The following is a 12,883-nucleotide window of genomic DNA, read 5'->3' as shown; positions in this document are numbered from 1 at the left end:
TAATGCTGTCACTTATGTGACCCCTGCTGTGTGCCATGCCATGTCTTTGATAGTTGACAGACATTTCTGATCCTTCCCCTGTAGGACCCTTCCATGGTAGTTAGGCGAATCCAAATTTTACCGATGCTTCAGAGAGCCACTTGACTTACCTGAGGCCACACAGTTAACAGGAGAGCTGGCATTTAAAAAGCCAAATCTAGCCCTAAAACTCAGTTTCTACTGCTGGTGGTTTTACATAAAAGCTAAGCTCTCGCTATGCCAAGATATATAATATGCTCAACGGATCTACTAATGATTCAAATATATAGATGTTTCTGTGTATGACTCATAAAATTGAACCAATAATTAATTTTCTTGATTAGTGGATACTAAAAAATAGCTACTGTTTAGAAGTCTTAGTTGAAGATAATCATAGCAGAAACAACTTATTTAAAATGAACCTTGCATCCTTTGCGAAACAGTTTCTTGAAGCCAGTTAATGAGAATTTTGATTTGAACTAAGTTCATAGAAATAACTTTCGGTAAATGGTAATATATAGGATAGAGAGGTGGGGACCGTCGAGGAAATCCTTAAACAGCACAGAAGTCCTTGCATAACTTCACCCATCCCATCATCTAACCTAGGATCCTGGATAAGATTTAACCTGGACCTATATGTGTAAATACATTGTTTTTAATGAGAAGTAATTGTTAATTGGTTGGCTTGACCTTAGCCTCTTCTGAACCGATCTCAATGAATTGGGGAAATCTGAGAAATGGAAATCTACTTTGAGCATGTAACATAAGATTTGGAAACTTATGTCATTTTCAGCTTTCAAAATTATTACACTGTATCTGAAATGGTGATTCAAGTTCATCGGAGAAAGCACAACAATGCAAATACAAACGCTGTTTGTTACAAGTGTGACCAACGGAATCTTTGATCATCAGTGCCGGTCTCAACAACGCAGTTTCCTATGGTTTCCTCCTGACTCTAATCTCTGGACTGAAACAATGATATTAGCTTTAGAACCACATGGACCTAGAAAGTGAAAAGTGAAAAAAAAACCCAGGTGTTTGAATTTCATTTTCTCCTAAAGAAGCTTGCTTTGGGATCATCTCTCTAGTTTCCTCATCTAAATTTTTCAGAAACAGAAGTGGTATTACCTTACAAAACAATAGGATGATGTCCACAATAAAAACATATCTTCTCACAAATCTGCCCACTTTAATTACCCAAGAAATCTAATCGGGAATAAATAGAGATAGCAGTTGGGAGAAGGTAAACCATGAGCAGCACGGGAAATTCAGCTTTCCAAGATTCCCAATCTGACCCGTTTGCTGCTTCTGTATCCTTTTAAAACTGTTTAGGATTTTTCCTTAGCTCTCATCCTAACCCCTGCCTCACCCTTCTTGAACTACTTTGCCTTATGGTTTACTCAACAAATGACAAGGTAACACCTCAGCTATACTTCTCTTCATTTTTAAGTGCTGTGCCACAAAAATGTACCCAACAGTCTGTCCCAGAGAACATTTGGAAGAAATAAAGCTGATTTGTTTATAATTTGGACCGTTTATGTAAAACGAGTACAGTTCTGTTTGAACATCTCCATTGGCCTTCATTTAAGGTGAAATTCTCCCTCTGGACCTTTCATGTGTGAGTCAATAAATTTGCTTTTTGTGTTAAGCTAGTTCAAATTGAGTGTCTGAGACTAATGTGGCCTCTGCAGTTTATCTGACCTTAACATGCCCATCTTGGGAATGTTTTTGTAAGCGTTCTGTCTCTCCAACTATACCAAGCAGATACACATTTTTCAATCTCTGCCAAGTCTAGGTTATCTTTGGAAAGAAGAAATAGTCCTCACTTTAAGAAAAGATATACACACACTGAGATTATTTATCATTATACAGTAAGATACAGAAACCGAAGGTTTAAACACAAGGCAGATACTATAATCACACTGTGTGTGTTTTATTTAAGTGTCTTCATTCATGGACTACACCCTCTGAAAGAAGGGGTTTTTTTTGCATCCTTCAGGGTATCGTGCATGATGCGGGGCCCTAGGGAGGGCTAAGTAGATTCAGGATGTTTTATCATGCTGTGTCTGAACAAACAAGTGTAGCCAAATTTGTTGAAGAGCTATCTAGGACTCCCAAGTAGAATTTTGAGACGAACCAATGTCCACATCACTAACCAAGAACCCCATTCACTCCAGCATATACACAAACCAGTCCTGTTTTCTCTGTAAATAGAGTCAGCTGCCAGTGTTTATTGGTTTCATAGAAATATTTTAAACTTTTTAAAAACAGTTTTAAATCGACAGATAAATTAAGGATAGGACAGAGTTCCCATAAACTCAGCACCCAGGTTCCCTTATTATTAACATCTTAGTCTGGTCCATTTGTTACAATTAATGAACCAATACTGATACATTATTGTTAAAGTCCAAAAAAGTTAAAGTGCACACTGTCTTCATATTGCCTCAGTTTTTACCTGTCTTTTCTGTTCCAGGATCCCACATTACGTTCAGTCATCATGTTTTCTTAGGCTCCTCTTGATGTTGATAGTTTCTTGGACTCTTGTTTTTGAGGACCTTGACAATTATGAGGAGTATTGGTCAGGTAGGATGCCCTCTACCGGAATTTGATATTTTTCTTAAAATTAGACTGAGGTTACATGATAGGGGGTGGGAGGGAGACTACAGAGGTAAATTGCCATTCTTACCACATCATATCAAGGGTACATACTATCAATGTGATTTATGACTGTTGATGTTGACCTTGATCACAGGACTGAGGTCATGCTTATTAGGTTTCTCTACTATAAAGTTATTCTTTGGAAGGAACTTTCCATACTGTTCCTTTGGAAGGAAGTCACTGTGGGCAGCCCACACTTAAGGAGTAAGGAGGTATACTCCACCTCCTTGAAGGTGGAATATCTACATAAATTATTTGGAATTCTTCTGCATGGGATATTGGATCACAGAATTTTATACTTGATTAACATTTTGATTGTTTTTTGACTACCCAAAAAATAACAGTAAGGGGTTTCTGATTGAACATACCGTGTTTCCCTGAAAATAAGACAGGGTCTTACATTAATTTTTGCTCCAAAAGATGCATTAGGGCTTATGTCCAGGGGATGTCATCCTGAAAATCACGCCAGGGCTTACTTTCCAGTTAGGTCTTATTTTCGGGGAAACAGTAGTAGTTTCAACAAACTTGTTTATCACTACTCCCTTCCAAAAGCCACACAAATGATGAGAGTAAGAAATAAACAAAGATATAAATCCAAAACGACAAAGTGAAGGAGAGAGTACACCTCAGCTGATGAAAGATCTCAAGAAATTTTTGGAAGATGGAAGGCCAATAAATGTAGAAGAGTATAGAAAACAAATTTCAGTGCCTACAGGAGGAAAAGCCAACAAGAATGAAGACACTGCAGATCCCTAAAATACTGAGCTGGGAAGCACCGTTTACTTCTGAGGGTAGAGGCTGTATAACAGCCTTGGAAACAGTGAGTTAAACTCACCTCCCCACCCTCACCCATCTCCATCCCTAACCATACCCTGCACAGCGAGGCAACTGCCCCTCTCCCTCTGACAAAACTGGAAGTTTAATCCTGGGAAAAGTTGAACCTGAGAGCATCTTGAGAGAGAACCATGCAGAGCCGAGGGAAGTGGTGAGCATGGAGCTGAGAGTGGGGATTAAGCAGAAAGTTCATACTAATTACACCACCCCATCCCCACCCCTGGGCTCCTAGAATACCAACAGCCAAGATTATAACCCCAGGAAGCGGATAGGGAGACTCCTCTGGAGAAACTCAGTCCAAGAGAAAAGATCTACAGATACTGACATTTGGCAGCTTCCACATGATCACCCTGTGGTGAAATCCTTCAACAAGCTCTGCTGATGCAAAGCATCCAAAAAAGCTTTTAGTGGACTACGACTATCAACCATTTTCGGAAAGCCTTAATATGAAAGATAGACACCAAAACAAATAGGAAAAAAGAAGTCAGAGGAAGAGATAATGTAAAAGAAGAAAAGAAAAAAAACCCTGATAACTTCTGAGAGATGATATTATATCATCTATGAATAAAAACATAGGATGCTATTTAAAAAGGAACATTTAGTACTTCCCGTAAGTGCCCTGAAGTGACCTCTGAAAATGGTTCGCTATTCACTTGACCCAGAAAACCCCACAAAATCATGCAAATCAAGAGGTTCAAATCTTCGTGTTTACTTTAAGAATGCTGGTGAAACTGCCCAGGCGATGGAGGGTATGCATATCTGAAAGGCCACCAAGTATCTAAAGGATGTCACATTGCAAAAGCAATGTGATGGAATTGGTAGGTGTACCCAGGCCAAATAGTGGGGCTGGACACCGGGTCGGTGGCCCAAAAAGAGTGCAGAATGTTTACTGCACATGCTTGAAAATGCAGAGAGGAATGCTGAACTTAAGGGTTTAGCTGTAGATTCTCTGGTCACTGAGCACAGCCAGGTGAACAAAGCTCCCAAGATGCTTTGCAGAACTGACAGCTCACGGGCAGATGAACCCCTACATGAGCTCCCCCTGCCACATGGAGATGGTCCTAACTGAGAAAAAGCAAATTGTTCCTAAACCAAAAAAGAAGGTTGCACAGAAGAGAAAGGTCTCCCAGAAGAAACAAAAACTTATGACCCAGGAGTAAATTCAGCATCAAATAAATGTTAATAATAAAAAGGAACATTTAGAGAATATGAATTCTATAAATTACAAATTTAAGATTACCAACAAATGCTGAAATTAATAGGCAAAAGCTTAAGAGGAAACAGGATACTTACACAGCCTCGAAATACTCCCCTAAAGCATTTACCGCTTACAAAGAGAAAAGCAGTAATTTTACAGTGAAGAAAGCTGGCAGACATCACCCTAGCCAAGTGATCAAGGTGAACAGCAGTAGTAATAACATATCACTATCATGTATCGTTGGTGCATTGAGAAGGTTACATCACTTCTGTTGTATTCCCCAAAATTCATAACTTCGATCTAACCGTGAGAAAATATCAGACAGACCCAAACTGATGGACATTCTAAAAAACCACTGACCAGTATTCAAAAGTATCAAGGTCATGAAAGACAAGGAACGACTGAAGAAATGTCACAGGCTGGAGGAGACTAAGGAAACATGACAACCAAATGCAATGTGGGACCTGCATTGATTCCTGGAACAGAAAACATCCATCAGTGGAAAAACTGGTGACATTTAAATGAAGTCTGGAGTTAATAGCATTGTCACAATGTTAATTTCTTAGTTTTGGTAGTTGTTATTGGGTTACGTAAGATGTTAACATTAGAGGAAGTTGGATGAAGAATATATGGGAACTCTGTACTATCTTTGCAAGTCTTTGTAAGCCTAAAATTATTTCAAAATAAAGGATTTTTAAATGAGAGCAGAAATTTAGAAAAAGCAATAGAAGGGTTGGAAAATAAAAATGAGGAAATCTCCCATAGGTAGAAAAAAAGGAAAAGATGGAAATGAGAGTTTCGTGCCAGTAGATATGCTATCTCAATTAATAGATCTAGCATTGAAAAACTAAGAAATTATCACAGAAATAATACAAGAAAACATCCCAGAACTAATGATTAATTTTTGAGGTTGAAAGAACCACTAAGTGCACAGCACAATAGTGAAAAATGACTCACACCAAAGCACATCATTGTGGAATCGCAGAACAGAAGGGATAAGAAGAAAAGCCAAAAACGTCAGCCATGGTCACACTTTGGATCACCTTGAAAAGTTAAAAAATACCAATATCTGGCCCTGCCACAGATCAATTGAGACAATCTCTGTTTCAGGGTAATCTGATGCATGGCGAGGGTTGAAAACCACTGTCTTCAATGCTGCCAAAGAGAAAAAATAGTTCACTTACAAAGAATCAGGAAACAGTTATCAAAACTTCTCAACAGCAGCACTGTAAGTAAGAACTCGGTGGAACAATGCCTTCTGAAGGAAACTGTCTTTAACCTAGAATTCAGGATACTTAATCTTTTGTTCATGAAAATTGAGAATTATCACCCTTACGTCTTTTCAGAGGTCTGGGCTTTTTCTAAATGAGATTTTTTTAAAACTGGATGCACCCAGTCATTTTCCATATTTGCTATGCATGTTCCTTCCAAGCTATTCTATCTTAAAAGCACATTCTTCATTTAAGAACTGCCTAATTTTCGGTATTTTCTATGATTTTACCCAATACCATCAATGGGGATTTTATAGGTTGGAGGAGTTAGTGAAGTGGAAAATGTGCCCTCTGCTGGTATGGTAAAAAAAGAGCATTCCTCTTAAAATCTCTACAACCTTGAGCTGACCTTTATAAAGCAAATTAGCAGAGACCTCTCCATAACATTTAGGGTTCTCATTAGAAGGTCCTTGACTGGATTTGGTCTTGGCATTGTGAAATATCCAACTTCTATCCATACATGTTAGATGTTGTAATATTTGTTCTGATAGTTGCCTTATAGCGTAGCAATTAAAATTAGAAACAGTCGTGAGAAAAATATTTCCTCAGGAATGTTAGTTTTGTGATAAATATTTTTCTGAAGGATATGCTGGAGTTTTTACTCTTCAGTTGGAATTGCCCTTGTATTCATCCTTTCTTGTTGGTGCTGAGAATAGTATCAGTTATGTATTTATCCAGTATGGATAATTATTTAAAGACCTTTTTTCTTTCTTTTTTTTTTTTACAAAAATAAAGTTAGTGGCACTCATGCGTATATATGTAAAATTTATATGCAGATACAGTATAATCCCTTATCTTTAAAACCTATCTACTGTTTGTCCTATCATCCACAGACATATACATTTTACCACTTAACACAAATCACTATTGTATCTATCATTATTATCATTGTGTTTCACTGATGAGTGTACTTTGCCTACTCAGATATTCTTTGATGATAGGTTCTTCCAACAGGTATTCACCAGTGTTTTAATAATATGTGACTCGTACATTGATAAAAGGGATGTAAGCATGTTACGTTACCAACTACCTTAAGCAAATGAATATTAATACATATATGTGTATACCTGTGGCTCTCATTTATAATATTATTTCTTTAAAAATGGGGATTTCAATATGGAGAATATTCAAACATCTATGGGGACAGAATGGCTGTTGGGGATTATCAAGGTAACAGAAGGAACTGGAGTCCTTTCACGAGCCATGACACACGCACCTTGTAGCACTTAAATGGTGTGCGCCATGTGTGCTGCCTGCCATCATGTGATTTAGAAAGAGGTAGGATTTGTCTTAAGTGCATACTGAAATGTTACGTCCTGTGCTTAACATAACGTAACAGGCATTACTATCCCAATAACTTTTAAAAATGCATAAAAATTATTGAGGTCATAAGATTAAAATTTATGACTCAGTGCCCAAACAGGCAAGAGCTGCTGTGTTTATTTTGCCACGGTCAATTTATTCTTTCCTCACAGAGAGTTACTTACCTCTAACCTTGACTCTCCAACAGTATGTTCAGCCACAAATCTCTACTGTTTGTAACCCTTGTTACCATTTAGCAATATCAAGCATGTTTATAAATGAGTTGAGCCAGACATTGTCTATTTTTATTACGTGGCTTTCTGTAGGGAGCATTGGGGTGGACTTCTCAACATCCATCCTACCCCTAGATGATAAGTCAAAGACATCTGGTCTGTTTGGTTGCACAAGTGACCCAATTCTCACCAATGGGATGAGACATCTAGAAGAAGTGTCTTCTCCAAAGAGAGAGTCACAGAAAGAACTACTGTGGCCATCCTGCTACCAGCTTGAAAATGAAGCAAACACCTGAGGGGAGAGATGAAAGAACATGGGACTTTGCTCACTTGAGCTGCTGATTCAGTTAGCCCTGGATCATGCCTTACAGCAGGAGTTCCATTTATGTGGAGATTATAAATTTTCTTATTGTTTAAACCATCTGAATTGGGGTTTCTATTACTTGCAGCTGGAAGCATCCTCACTGATAAACAATTCTTAAGAGAAATGACTCATGGGAAAACAATCCTCCCAGCTTCTGATTAACTCTGGCCTCCTGAGATAATTATCTGGGCCATCAGATACATAAAAAATATGGAGGTCATAAGATTAAAATTACAATGGTTATTTTAGGGAGAGGGTGGGGATAGTGACTGAAGGGGGCTTCTGGAATGCTGGTAATTTCTTGATCTGGGTGGTGGTTATGTGGGTGTGTCTACTTTCGGATAAATTTATTGAGCTGTATACTTAACAATTCATGTACTTTTCTGCATGTAAGTTTATACTTCAATAAAAAGTTTGTTTAAAAACATAACATTGTAACCAGACCTTCAAACAAGCTGTTTATATCTTTTTTTTTTTTAAATATTTTATTGGGGAAGGGGAACAGGACTTTATTGGGGAACAGTGTGTACTTCCAGGACTTTTTTCCAAATCAAGTTGTCCTTTCAATCTTAGTTGTGGAGGGTGCCATTCAGCTTCAAGTTGTTGTCCTTTCAGTCTTAGTTGTGGACGGCGCAGCTCAGCTCCAGGTCCAGTTGCCGTTGCCGTTGCTAATTGCAGGGGGCACAGCCCACCATCCCTTACGGGACTCGAGGAACTGAACTGGCACCTTTGTGGTTGAGAGCCCACTGGTCCATGTGGGAATCGAACCGGCAGCCTTCGGAGTTAGGAGCATGGAGCTCTAACCGCCTGAGCCACCGGGCCACCCAAGCTGTTTATATCTTGATTGGAAAGATATGAATGGCATATCATGGTCATTTATTAGGCAGCCAAATTAAGTTGTAAGGCTATACTTTCTTTTATAAACGTCTAGAAGCTCATTGTAAAGACCTCCTGTCACTAGTGTGTGGCCCACCCTCTAATCCTGGCTAAAATGTTTTCCCTTATGGTTTGGATGGGAGGGCCTCAAAGCCTTGCAAGTGAAGGACTTCATCATTTTTAGAATTCAGGTACAATGAATATTAAAACCCACAACAAAAGCTAACAGACTGGAGACTGTCCATGTAGGGCTTTGTCAGGGAGACATTTTACTTCCTTGAGTCCACTCCAAGGAATCCACTGGGTTTAGAAGAATGCACCCATGAACCCCATGCAGCCTACGTTATTGAGACCTCTAGTTCATGGAGAAAGAGGTGTAATGTTTGTGTGTGGAAGAATAATATATGGGCTTTGGAGACCAAATTATCTGGAGAAAACCTTGGCTCCACTAGAGAAAAACGAGCTAAGGAAAGTTACCATAAATCATAGGTTGGAGAGTTGAATTGGACATATGGCAGCAAGACCTTGGGAATATCAGTGTTCAGGAGGGAGAGGATTTAGAGAGGAATCACGTTGTGAAACTAAATGGGTAATATGGTTGGCTGGTGGTCAAACCCATGGAAATAACATTTCTTAGAGAGGTAGAGCCCTGTCCTGTTTGAGTAGCCACATTGATCCACAGAACTGGAAGCCCCTAAGGAGAACGTGGAGAGAATATATTTATGTTCCACCTAACTCTTCCAGGTGCTTTCACATTTGTGACATTACATCCTCATTACAACCTTGTGAAGTTGGTAAGTTAGATATGATCATGAGAGACAATGACTAAGAACAGGCTTTAGGGGCAGACGTGGGTTTGAATACTGGCTGTCTTACTAGTGGAGTAGTGTTGTGTAATTTACTTAGCCTGTGTCGGAACATTTGACAACACATGGAGACATTTTTGATTGTCACAACTGGAGAAGTGCCATTAGCACCTAGTGGGTGGAGACCCAGGGATGCCACTAAACATCCTACAATGCACAGGATGGACCCTACCACAGAGACTTGTTCAGCCCAAAATGTCACTGGTGCTGCTGTTAAGAATCCTGGGCCCTGTCTGATCCTCAGTTTCTTCGTCTGTAAAATGGGGATATCGACATTACCTCATCAGGTTAATAAAGAATAGATTAAAAAACAGTTGATTTGGGGTTGTCTGTTCTACTCTCCATTCTAGGAGCTGCCCTCTTAGGACTGTACATCTCTACAGAACTAGGTTTCCAACATGCTGATTGCCAACCCTCCATAGTCCCCTTTTAGTTTCATGAGATGTTTGTCCCTAGCAGGCATTTTGCATGGTGTGACTCTACTCCTTTGATTGGGTTGGGGTGGACACTGGATCCTAGCTTATGCAGTAAGAATTCTTTCCCCAGGGAACTTTGTAATTTGTGCTGAGAGATTCCAGGCTCAGTCTGGCTTGTGTCTTGAATGGAGAAGATACAAATACTGAATTGAAAGTTGTAGGTGGTCATTTCTCACATGTGGATAGGGACACAAAGACGACCAGCTTATAGAAAAAGAGAAGAAGGCAATGGTTGTAGAGAGAACAGTAACAACAGGTAACAACAGGAGACAGTTCCGAGTCTGTCCCGGCTGCCCTTAGGTTCTGTAGGCTGTTTCTGCATCTAGTGCTTAGCTGCCTTCAGTTATATGTTTAATACTTTGTGCTTAAGCTGCCTTCAATTATGTGTTTCTCGTGCCCAAGGGACAGATAATGACTATTGATATATAAAAGCACTTAGCATGGTGCCTAGGATGGAAAACCCTGAATAAGTGGCAGTTACTATTATCATTCCCATTTTAGAGATAAAAACATTGAGGCAGAGATTCATTTGTCTTGTGTCACACGGCTCTGACGTGATAAACCTGATCTGGAATCTAGGCCTCCTGACACTGAGACCTGAGTTCTATTCTGTTTATTATCTGAATTGTGAAATAAAACTCTCAGAACAGTACATGAGTAGGTAAGTACCTGTGTACAGTTAAAAATCATTCAAAATGAATCTTCATGTATCCATCACCCAGGACAAGGACTAGGAAATTGGCTTCAGCTCAGAAGACCTTGATGACAGGTTTCCCTCTCTACCTGCCAGAGGTAACCAGTATCCTGTTTCTTGTTGAAATAATTTTTAATAGTTTTTCCACCTACATAGGCATCCCTAAACCACATGATTTAGGTTTACTTGTTTTGGAATTTTATATAAATGAAATTGTACTATACATGTTCTTTTGTGACTTGTTTCTTTTAATATGGTATTTGTGAGGTTTCATCCATGCTGTTTTGTAGAGCTGTCGTCCATTTTATTTTATTGTCGTCCATTTATTTTCTTTGATGTATATAGTTCACAGTGTATGTATTTATCCAAGATATTGTTAATGAACATTAGGTTATTTCAGATTTTTGGCCGACAATATTACTAGGAGCATCTTTGTTTATTCTGGTGCATATGTGCAAGGACATCTGGGTGTACACTTAGGAGTGGACCGGTGGTATATTGCATTTACTTCCCTTGTCTTTGGGGTCAAGTTCACAAAAACCCCTATGAGGCCAAGGTCCATAAGTTTAGCACCTATGTTTTCTGCTAATGTATTTTATTGTTTCAGGTCTTGTACTGAAGTCTGTAATACATTTTGAGTTAATTTTTGTGTATGGTATTAGCAATCTAGGTTCATTCTTTTGCATGTGGTTTTCCAATTTTCCCAACGTAATGTGTTGAAGAGGCTGTCCTTTCATCATTGTATGTTTTTAGCTTCTTTGTTGCAAATTAGTTGCCCGTATATGTGTGGGTTTATATCTGGGTTCTCAATTCTGTTCCATTAGTCTTTGTGTCTTGTTTTTCTGCCAATACCATATTGTTTTGATTACTGTAGCTTTGTGGTATAGTTGGAAGTGAGGGAGTGTGATACCTCCAGCTTTGTTCTTCCTTCTCAGGATTGCTTTCACTATTTGGGGTCTTTTGTGGTTTCATACAAAGTTGATGATTTTTTGTTCTATTTCTGTGAAAAACGCCATTGGGATTTTGATGGGGACTGCATTAAGTCTGTATGTTGCTTTAGGTGATATGGCCATTTTAACAAGGTTAATTCTTTGCAGAGTTCCTTTTTAAATATACAATGAATTTAATCCACGATTACTTCTTTTTTAAAATTAAATTTATTGGGGTAACATTGGTTAATAATATAAGTTTCAGGTGTACAATTTTGTAATACATCATTTGTATGTTGCATTGTGTGCTCACCACCCAAAGTCTAGATCCTTGTGTCACCATATATTTGACCCCCTTTACCCTCTTTAGCCTCCCCCCACCCCCTTTCTACAGGGTTCCTGTTTGAGTTGATGAACATGTTCTGGAATTAGACAGTGATGATGGTCTCACAAGTTTGGGAATATACTAAAAACCACTGAATTGTAGTACCTTAGAAGGGTGAATTTTATGGTATGTGAATTACATCTTAATAAAGATGTAAATAAAAACACAGTATGCTTACCATTCATTTATTTATTCAAAACATGTATTAAGTACCTAAGACATGCCAGACATTCATTAGCACATTGTTGGGGAAACAGTGGTCAGTGAGTTAGATGCAGCCCCTGTATTGGTTAGAATCACTGTCAGGTAACAAGTAGCACATTCAAGAGGGGTCATTGAGGAGAGTTTAATGAAGGAACTGTTTGCAGAAGTGTGAGCAGGCTTAAGAGAGCCCCGGTGAAGGGATTGTGACACTACAGGATTAACAACAGATGGCAGCCACTACCAGCAGGCCTAGGAGGGCAAGGGGAGAAGGTAGGTACTGGAGCCCAGCAAGAGTTGTAGGAGGCTGCTGCATAGGAGCCGGTGGGGAGGGAGCCCCTACCCCACTGTTCCCTCTCCCATCTCCTACTTGGGAATTTGGGAGCAACACAGACCCTGTCTGTCAGCCTCCTCAGACCTGGAGGAGAGGAGAGGAGGCTGGAGAGTGAGTGACTGGAGATGCAAATGGAGAGTATCTCTGCTCATGGACTTTATGTGGGGAGACACACACACAAACAAAATAATTTCAGGACGTGATCAACAAACAGGCAGACATGAAAGAGGGCATCTTGGTGTGT

This window comes from Rhinolophus sinicus, chromosome 8, assembly GCF_057876585.1.
Source record: "Rhinolophus sinicus isolate RSI-liver-muscle chromosome 8, RSI-T2T, whole genome shotgun sequence".
Taxonomy (NCBI): Eukaryota; Metazoa; Chordata; class Mammalia; order Chiroptera; family Rhinolophidae; genus Rhinolophus; species Rhinolophus sinicus.
Note: the sequence above shows the minus strand (reverse complement) of the source record.